Source organism: Sciurus carolinensis (genome assembly GCF_902686445.1).
Source record: "Sciurus carolinensis chromosome 14 unlocalized genomic scaffold, mSciCar1.2 SUPER_6_x, whole genome shotgun sequence".
NCBI classification, from domain to species: domain Eukaryota; kingdom Metazoa; phylum Chordata; class Mammalia; order Rodentia; family Sciuridae; genus Sciurus; species Sciurus carolinensis.
This window is the reverse complement of record NW_025920104.1, coordinates 7131451-7140550: the sequence shown is the minus strand read 5'-3', so window position 1 is coordinate 7140550 and position 9100 is coordinate 7131451. Positions and strand designations below refer to the sequence as shown.

The following is a 9100-nucleotide window of genomic DNA, read 5'->3' as shown; positions in this document are numbered from 1 at the left end:
CTTTTCCAATCAGACTTTAAGCATGGAGCTGCACTGAAAGTTAGCAGTGCTTCACCAGTCACCTGCATTTCTTAAGAGGAGGTGTTCCTTGAGATAAGTCAACTCTCAAGAACCAAGAGGTCAGATTGTTCTCACAAGTATGCTCTTGGGGTTAAATCATCAGCAAGTTCTTGACGAAGATGATGCTCACCAGGTTGCAATGGCAGGAATCAACTACTCAGTTGCTAAGATCCAGTACATTTATGCTATAGTGTTTTTGCTTTGGTCATACACAAAACCTTTATACAAGTGTTTGCTTTGGCAGCACATATACTAAAATTGGAATGCTACAGAGATTAATGTAACCCTGTACGATAATGACACACAAATTCATGAAGCATTCCATATTTTTAATCAGTTAATAAAAAGATGAAAATGCATGCTTTTTATCTTCACTTTCCCAAAGCATTAAAACAAAGATATTTCTCAAAAGTAAATCCACCACTAAAGATCTATACAATTCTGGGATTTCATAAATAAAAGCCACAGATATTACTTTAGCCACTGAACCAAATTACTACTTATCCCAAATTATTAAGATCCGATTATTTTTCTGTGTGCATGTGCATGTTGCATGTGCTGGGGGCCACAACTCAGTCTTTGCCCCTGCTGAGCAAGCACTCTACCACTGAGCTATACCCTCAGCGCCAAGACCATTTTTAAGTAAGTAATTCAAAAGCTACTAACACACACCATTTCTGCCAGTTATTTGGAGAACTAAAAGAAAAACATAGCACTTATCCATTTTGTCTTCATAAACATTCATATGAGAAAGATTGCTAATGGTAGCAATGTGAGAAAATTCCATTTAAAAAAAATTAACATTGACTTTGGCATAGAAGAAAATGTAAAGGAAACTACCTCTCTGAAATTGTAAATCCTTCCTAATTACAAAGATACTAACAATAAACACTCACTTGATTCTTAAAAGACACCTAGGATAGAATGAACAAACATCACTTCCTGTATCTTTTTTTAAACCTTAAAATTTTGTACTCTGTAACTAAGTTGCTAAGGAGTACAGGTGGAGGGACTACAATTTCTTCTGTTTTCCAAAGCTTATATAGTGAACTTTAAGATGAAGGGAAAAGTAAGGATGGTATTCATTTTGGCCTTAAACTAACTGAATTTTCTCTTAACCCATCTTCTGAATCTCCTCATGACATGCACAGAAATAGGCAGAAAGTTTTATCATAAGAGAACAAGGATAGCAACATGTACTTAACAGGACTTTTTGACCTCAGGTCTTCTGTAAATTATTTGATGAATATTTAGCCCTCAGAAAAAAGTAAAAAGAACTAATTTGGACTCGAGCTATATTTATCCATTTCTTAGGCTGTTACAGGAAGAGCCCCAAGCTCACCAAGAATAAAACTAGCACTGGGTTACAGTTTGTCAATCTAACATGTCCTGTTGGGCAGGAAAGGCCAAGCACTGAGGAGAATTTCTAAGGGCCTGGGTGAGTGATAGAACCAGTGGCAGAAAAAACTGACCTTGTGCATTTCCCAAGCTTGTAGAGAAGTACATTAGTTTTGGTTGAAACATGCTGCTTAGAGAAAAACAGAAAATATAAGAGGACCTCTGTTTTGTGAATATTGGGAACAGAGGAAATATAAGAGAACATCTGTTTTGTAAATATTTGGGGAAAAGGAACAAGTAGGTAAAGTGCTGGTTTTAACCCAATGACGTCTGATGACCATCATGCGCAATTCTGGCAATGTAACCATTTCCAAGTTGATGTTTTGATGCAGAGAATTGACTTTCCTTGTGTTTTTGCAGGTACAAAGGGTTCAGTATGAAGTTCAAAGGACAGAACTCTTGCCTGGGGACTGGGAAAACCTTGCCTTTCAGACCCAGCGTGGCCCAGAAAAGCATGAACTACCTGTGTGTTCGTGTATACCAAGAGCTGGCAAGAATTTTGTTCTTAGGATTAGACACACAGAGACCTGTCAAAGGTACCCAATGTCCTGACAGCCTAAAAGTACTTCCTCTTCCACATCTCCTTGGAATGGTCTGACCAAAAATTCACTGGTCCCATTCAAAGAGAACTAAAGGAAATGTTGAAGTTGGATGTTTTAGAAACAACCAGTGAATTAATGAGAACTCAATTTTTTCCCTAAAAGTTCAAAGCAAAATTCTCATAGGAAACTAAATGACCCAAGTATTATTTTGAGTAGTGATTAATAAATATTTCATTTGACCTTTGATAATCAGATATTACTCAGAAAATATCACCTATCAAGATTTCCCTCAAACTGGCATGTGCACCTACCCAGTTTTTAACCTCAGCACTATTTCAAAAGTTGACTATAATAGCTGGGGTTGTAGCTTAGTGGTAGAGCACTTGCCTAGCATGTCATCAGACAATGGGTTTTGATCCTCAGCACCACATAAAATAAGTAAATAAATAAAATAAAGATATTGTGCCCATCCTAAAATAAAAAAAAATTGCCAGTGACATTTCCTCAGAGTATGAATCCTCTGAACAGACAGTAAGTCTTCCAGCACAGGATTTGCACTAATTCTAGCAGTGTCTTTGCTACAAATCCCTTGGTCATCTTAGGAAATTATGATGTCATGGAAAGTACTAGGGGGAAAAAATGAGTACCAGAGGAAACAAAGATGCTTCTTTCCTCCTCAGGTATCTCCCCTAAGTAAGGAAGATGCTGGACAATATTGAGTGTCATGCATCCAATTCCCAAGGAAAGTTTCCACTTCAGCAGATATTACAGTGGTTGATGCTTTACATAAAATACCAGGGAAAAAACATATGTAATCAATCTCACAGGCACTCAAAAGAATGACTAGTGCTTTTGCTTAATAAACAGAACCAAGAATCAAAGCATCAAACACAACTATTAATAAAAATTCAGTTAGTTCAGGAATCCCCAAGGGTATTTAGTATGCCATTAAAATGTAGATAACATGGTTCCAAAAGAATATTTGAATGACTGACAAAGGCCAATATTATGTCTTAGAGGTTTTCAACTTACATTTCATGTAGAGTCAAAACTCAAACCTGACTGGAATGGCTTCTATTTCCCATAAGTTTTCCTACACATGTGGAATTTTTTAATGAAAGCTGAACCACAAAAGAAAATTCCTTAGGCTTGCTGGACCTCATCTTGGTGTTTGTGAAATGTCCTCTTCCAGGCTTATAATAAGGTCCACTTTTGTACATAGACCAATACAGCAGAACTACTTTCCATATCTAACATTTTGTAGCTAAAATTTCTCAGAGGACTTCAGCATGTCATTTATACTATTACCCATTTATCCTTTATCCAAATGTTTTTGTTTTGCATTTCTAAAGAGTTGGTGTCTTGCTATGTTGCCCAGGCTGGACTTGAACTCCGGGGTTAAAGAGACCCTCCTGTTGCAGTCTCCAAAGTAGCTGGGACTGCGTGTGAGTGCATATCAGCATGTCCTACCCTTTATTCCTGCATTTTAGCATCTTTATTTGTCTGTAACACTGAAGTAATTACTAATCAGAAAGTCAACCATATCCATATATGTTACTGATTTTTATCTTTTTAACAGATGAAGGTGTTGAATAAGCCTAAAAAATACATTACTCAACAATAGCTAAAAGTAGTCCCAGATAACTAAAATCCTGTTCTTGCCTAGTAACAAGTTTTTGTAATCCAATCCACTAATGTTATATTCACTTGTTTTAACACAGAGAAATACCAATTAAAGACAACACATTAAGACTATCTAGGAAACTTTATTGTCTATTTACAGAAGAAAAGCTTTCATATCATTAAACAAAACAAATAAAATGTTTTCTTTTGCAACAGAATACATTGTCATTCTTTTAAAGCTATGTCATAGAAATAAGACACTTTTTTTTGTTATCTTTCCTGGTACTCTGGATAAAACCCAGGGGTGCTCCACCACTGAGTTACATTCCCAGTTCTATTCATTTACTTATCTATAGGAAGAGTCTTGCTAAATTATTGAGGCTGACCTTGAGCTTGCCATCATCCTGCCTCAGCCTCCCACATGCTGGGATTATGGTCCTGTACCACTGTGCCCAGCAAGACATGGACATTTACAAGAATCTGGTTGAGAATCCTTTAAAGATCTAAACATTCATCATTCAAGGTGCAGTGTTCATAAATTTAAGTTCCTGGAACAACAGCTTGCATGCATAAGGCATTCACACCAAAGAAATCTGAAAAGGAAAAAATAAGTAGTAATTAGCAGGATTGTATGCAGTGACCCCACTTCTGAAGCCCCAGAAAAAGGAAAGGATTTGATATTATAGCTGACAAGTGAACAAGCAGCACAGAAGTGTTCACCTATCCTGCCACCTTGCTTCAGGGTACTTCTTTCCCCTAGCCATATTCTGTGATATTTTCTAGCTTTTTTTTTTCCAGACACAATTTGCATTCACCCTCCTCAAAAGGTTTAAGAAAAACTTGCTGTTTAAAATTCCTGTGCAAGGAAAGCCTTATTATTTCAAAACAATGAATGGTCTGGATAAATTATCAAACTTCCACTGACTTGGAAAAATAAGTCTTTTTCCTTGTATAAAACTAGGCATCTCACAGAGGCTATGTTACCAAAGTTGGGAAAAGGCCAACCTGTTCCACCACACTTAGTCTGCCTGTATCAATAGCCCAACATGATTATACCTTAAAAAATGATCAAGTCTATACATGCCTGAGTTTTATTGTGACAACCCCTGCATTCATATGTATGGGTCCTGGTGTTAGCAACTGCCATTATTACACAAAGATTGCAAACATGAACCTGAAATGGATCTGATGCCTGAAACAAACTTTGTCTTAAAAACTGGTCTGCTCCATGGGCAATCTGACAATCTTGTTCCATTTCTCCAAAATGCCGGCCACCATCACTATTGAGGGGAAAACATCAGATTATTTTGTATTTTTTAAAATTATAAACACAACCTTGACTAATAGCAAAGATTAAGGATGATATTAGTAAAGAAAGAGAATCCAACTTCAATTTATATACCCTAGTGTTACAGTTATATGTGGTGTCCCCCAAAAGCCCATGTGTGAAAAAATACAAGAAGGTTCAGAGGAGAAACAATTAGGTTGTAAGAATCTTAAAACAATCAGTGAATTAATCCCCTAATAGCAGTTATCTGAGTGGTAACTGAAGTGGTGGGGTGTGGCTGGAGGAGGTGGGAACTGAGAGCATGGATTTTGGGTATATATTTGTATTTGACAATTGGAGTCTCTCTGCTACCTGCTCACCAAGTAAGCTGCTTCACCTTCTGCTACACTCTTCTGCCATGATATTCTACCTCACCTTGAGCCACCAAGGAATGGAGATGACCTTGGTGTATAGGCTCATTGTGTTATCATTTAATTTTCTAGAGGTCAACTCTACAATCAAATGTGAATTACAAAAGTAAATCTAAACAAAGCAGCTTCTCAATGAATGAGTCTCCCAGGAAGGAACACCTGAAATGATAAATGTAAGGTTGGCAAATGCAATAGAAAAACAGGTAAGTGATTACAGTTTTCCCCAATACACAAATTAAATACATTGTGCCAGAGGATAATAACAATTTTCTTAACATAAAATACATTAAACAAAACAAATGGGTTTACATTATTACAAAGAAAAAAGAGTTCCCACTAATGGGCCTCTGGAACAGAAGTCACCTTTGTGTTTCTGAAAAAGAAAAGTCATTATTCACTTTTGAAGAATACTGAACAACAAATTCATTATTTTGAAAACTGGCAAATTAAGGAAAATAATCAAGCATTTATCCTGCCTTTACCAAAAGAACTACATACCAGGTAACTAGTTAAAGAAACAAGAAGCAAAGGTTTGAGAAGTAATTCAGCTAATGAAGGAATGATAAGAATTAGAATCTCATGAGTTTGAAATCACTTTTTCATCAAGGACTTAAGGCAGTGATCATCAGTAACTACTTAAATCATAAAAAAGAAAGGTGACAAGATACTGTAAGTACATAATACCACCTAAGAGGTATTAGTGTCAAAACCTTAAGCCTGAGGTTAGGCATGGTGGCACATGCCTGTAATTCCAGAAATTTGATTCCCTGAGACAGGAGATTGAAAGTTCAAGGCCAGCCTCAGCAATTTAGTGAGACCCTGTCTCAATATGAAAAGAGTTACAGGTGTAGCTCAGTGCTACTTCACACTGAGTTCAAAGTCTGACAAATTTAAAAAAAAACCTCAAACCCTAAGTATCATCAAATCTTTTGATCAGATTAGCTCTTTATAGAACAACATAGCCATGAGATTAGTTAGCAAAGCCCAGACTATTTGAAACCTTCCAAAATAAAATGTCCTATTTCTTCCACTATGTACAAGAAGAAAAGGATGGAGGTCAACCTCTAGATTATTTTTAGAAAGGACTTAAGAAACATATCAATTGCAAAACATGACCTTATTTGCATCCTGATTAAAAAACCAAAAAAGTTCCAAGTGACATTCCTCATAGAAATAGAAAAAGTAATCATGAAATTCTTTTGGAAAAACTAGAGACCCAGAGTAGCCAAAGCAATCTTTAGCAAGAAGAGTGAAGCAGGGGGCATCACAGTACCAGACCTTAAACTATACTACAGAGCTATAGTAACAAAAACATCATGATACTGGCACCAAAATAGACAGGTAGACAAAGGTACAAAATAGAAGACACAGAGACCATCCCACATAAATACAGTTATCTCATACTAGACAAAGGCACCAAAAGCATACATTGAAGAAAAGATAGCCTCTTCAACAAATGGTGCTTGGAAAACTGGAAACCATATGCAGCAAAATGAAATTAAACCTCTATATCCCTGCAAAAAACACAACTCAAAATTGATCAAGGACCTAGGAATTAGACCAGAGACTCTGCATATAATAAAAGAAAGAAGGTCCAAATCTCCATCATGTTGGCTTAGGATCTGACTTCCTTAACAAGACTCCTAAAGCACAAGAAGTAAAATCAAGGATATATAAATGGGATGGATTCAAACTAAAAAGCTTATTCTCAGTAACGTGAAGAACAAGCCTACCAAATGGGAGAAAATCTTTACCACACACTCATCCGATAGAGCACTAATCTCCAGGATATATAAAGAACTCACAAAACTTAACACCAAAAGAAAAAGTCAAATAACCCAAACAATAAATGGACTAAGGAATTGGACAGACACTTCACAGAGAAATGCAATTGATCAACAAATGTGAAAAAATGTACTTCATCTCTTGCAATTAGAGAAATGCAAATCAAACTTGCTCTAAGATTTCATCTCACTCCAGTCAGAATGGCAATTATCAAGAATATTAGCAATAATAAGTGTTGTCAAGGATGTGGGAGAAAAGGAAAACTCATACATTGCTGGTATGACAGCAAATTCATGCCAGAACTCTGGAAAGCACTATGGAGATTCCTTACAAAAACTGGAATGGATCCACCATTTGACCCAGTCATCCCACTCCATGGTTTAGGTCTATACCCAAAGAACCTAAATCAGCACATTGCAGGGACACAGTAACATTGATATTTATAGCACCTCAATTCACAATAGCTCTTCAATAGATGATGAATGATAAAGAAATGATGGCATATACTTACCACAATGGAATATTACTCCTTCTTAAAGAAGGATGAAATTATGGCATTTGCAGGTAAATGGATGGAACCAGAGAATATCATGCTAAGAAAAAGAAGTCAATCCAAAAACACCAAAAACCAAATGTTTTCTTGTGATATGTGAATAGTGATCAACAATGGGAGTGAGAGAACTTTAGATTAGGCAGAGGGGAGTGATGGGAGGAAGGAGGTATGGGGACAGGAAAGGTGGTGGAATGATACAGACATTATTACCCTATGTACATGTATGATTGCATGAATAGTGTGACTGTGCATTGTGTATAACCAGAGAAATGAAAAGTGCTCACAAAAAAACTGCTTAAAGAATTTTGTAATAATTGCAAATCTGAACTAGTATTTAGTAATACTAAGAAGGTTAAGGTCTTCTTAAAATGTGCTAATTTTTTAGAATAGAGTCTCTCAAAGTGTGCTCTGTAGATCTCCTGAGAGTCAAAAATATTTTATACTAATAAAATGAATTATTTGCCTATTTCACTGTGTTGACATTTGTACTGATAATGCAAAAGTGAATAAAACTAGTGACACCATAGCATAAATCAAGGCAGTGGAATCAAACTTTACCAGCAGTTCTATTTGTATTCAAGTAAAGGTAAGTTTTACTTAAGAATATCTTTGTGTGTGTATGTGTGTGTGGGGGGGTGCTGAGGATTCAAACAAGGGCATCATGCATGCTAGGCAAGCACTCTACCAACTGAACTACATTTCCAGCACAAGAATGTCTTTAATAAAACAGTAAAAATGATTATCAAACCCTGATCGGGGAATACCCATCTTTTCAATTTTCCAAACAAAAAGAAAGTCCTCAAAAAATGTACCAACTATATGATGAAGATGACTGTCCTGCAGAAAAGCACTTGGATAATTCTGAACAAGTCACTTTTCTCATAAGAACAGAACATCTTTTCTACCTGAAAGTCAGCTGATACCAACCATGTTATCAATAATATTCACAACAATGTGAATTCAAACTTAGATGTCTAGCAAATAAATCAAAGAAAATTAACAAAGTGAACTTTTTACTCTGTGAATAACAATTTTAGCTCTCTCCTCCTCACTCTCACTCACTTTCTCTCCTCCTCACTCTCTCACTCACTCTTACTCTTACTCTCACTCTCACTCTCTCTCTTATTTCTCTCTCTCTCTTTCACCCTGTGGGCAGACACTCTGCCTGTCCATTAATAAAATCTCCTGCATGAAAAAAAGAATAACAATTTTAATTATCTGCTGAAAATCATTAAAAATCATTAAAAATTGACCTAACAGGGCTGGTGTAGTGGCTCAGTGGTAAAGTGCTTGCCTGGCATGTGTGAGTCACTGTGTTCAATCCTCAGCACCACATAAAAATAAATAAACAAAATAAAGGTATTGTATACATCTACAACCAAAATAATTAAAAAATTTTTGGATGAAGGAAAAAAAAATCAGAATTTTAGAAAACCACCCA

At 36.2% G+C, this 9100-nt stretch overlaps 1 non-coding gene across 1 annotated transcript; it reads left to right on the top strand.

The window, feature by feature from the left end:
- Positions 1–288: 288 nt before the first annotated feature.
- Positions 289–391, top strand: LOC124973175 (U6 spliceosomal RNA). Its single transcript, XR_007106627.1, has one exon. It is a non-coding gene; the product is annotated as a U6 spliceosomal RNA (small nuclear RNA).
- The last annotated feature ends 8709 nt before the right edge of the window (positions 392–9100 follow it).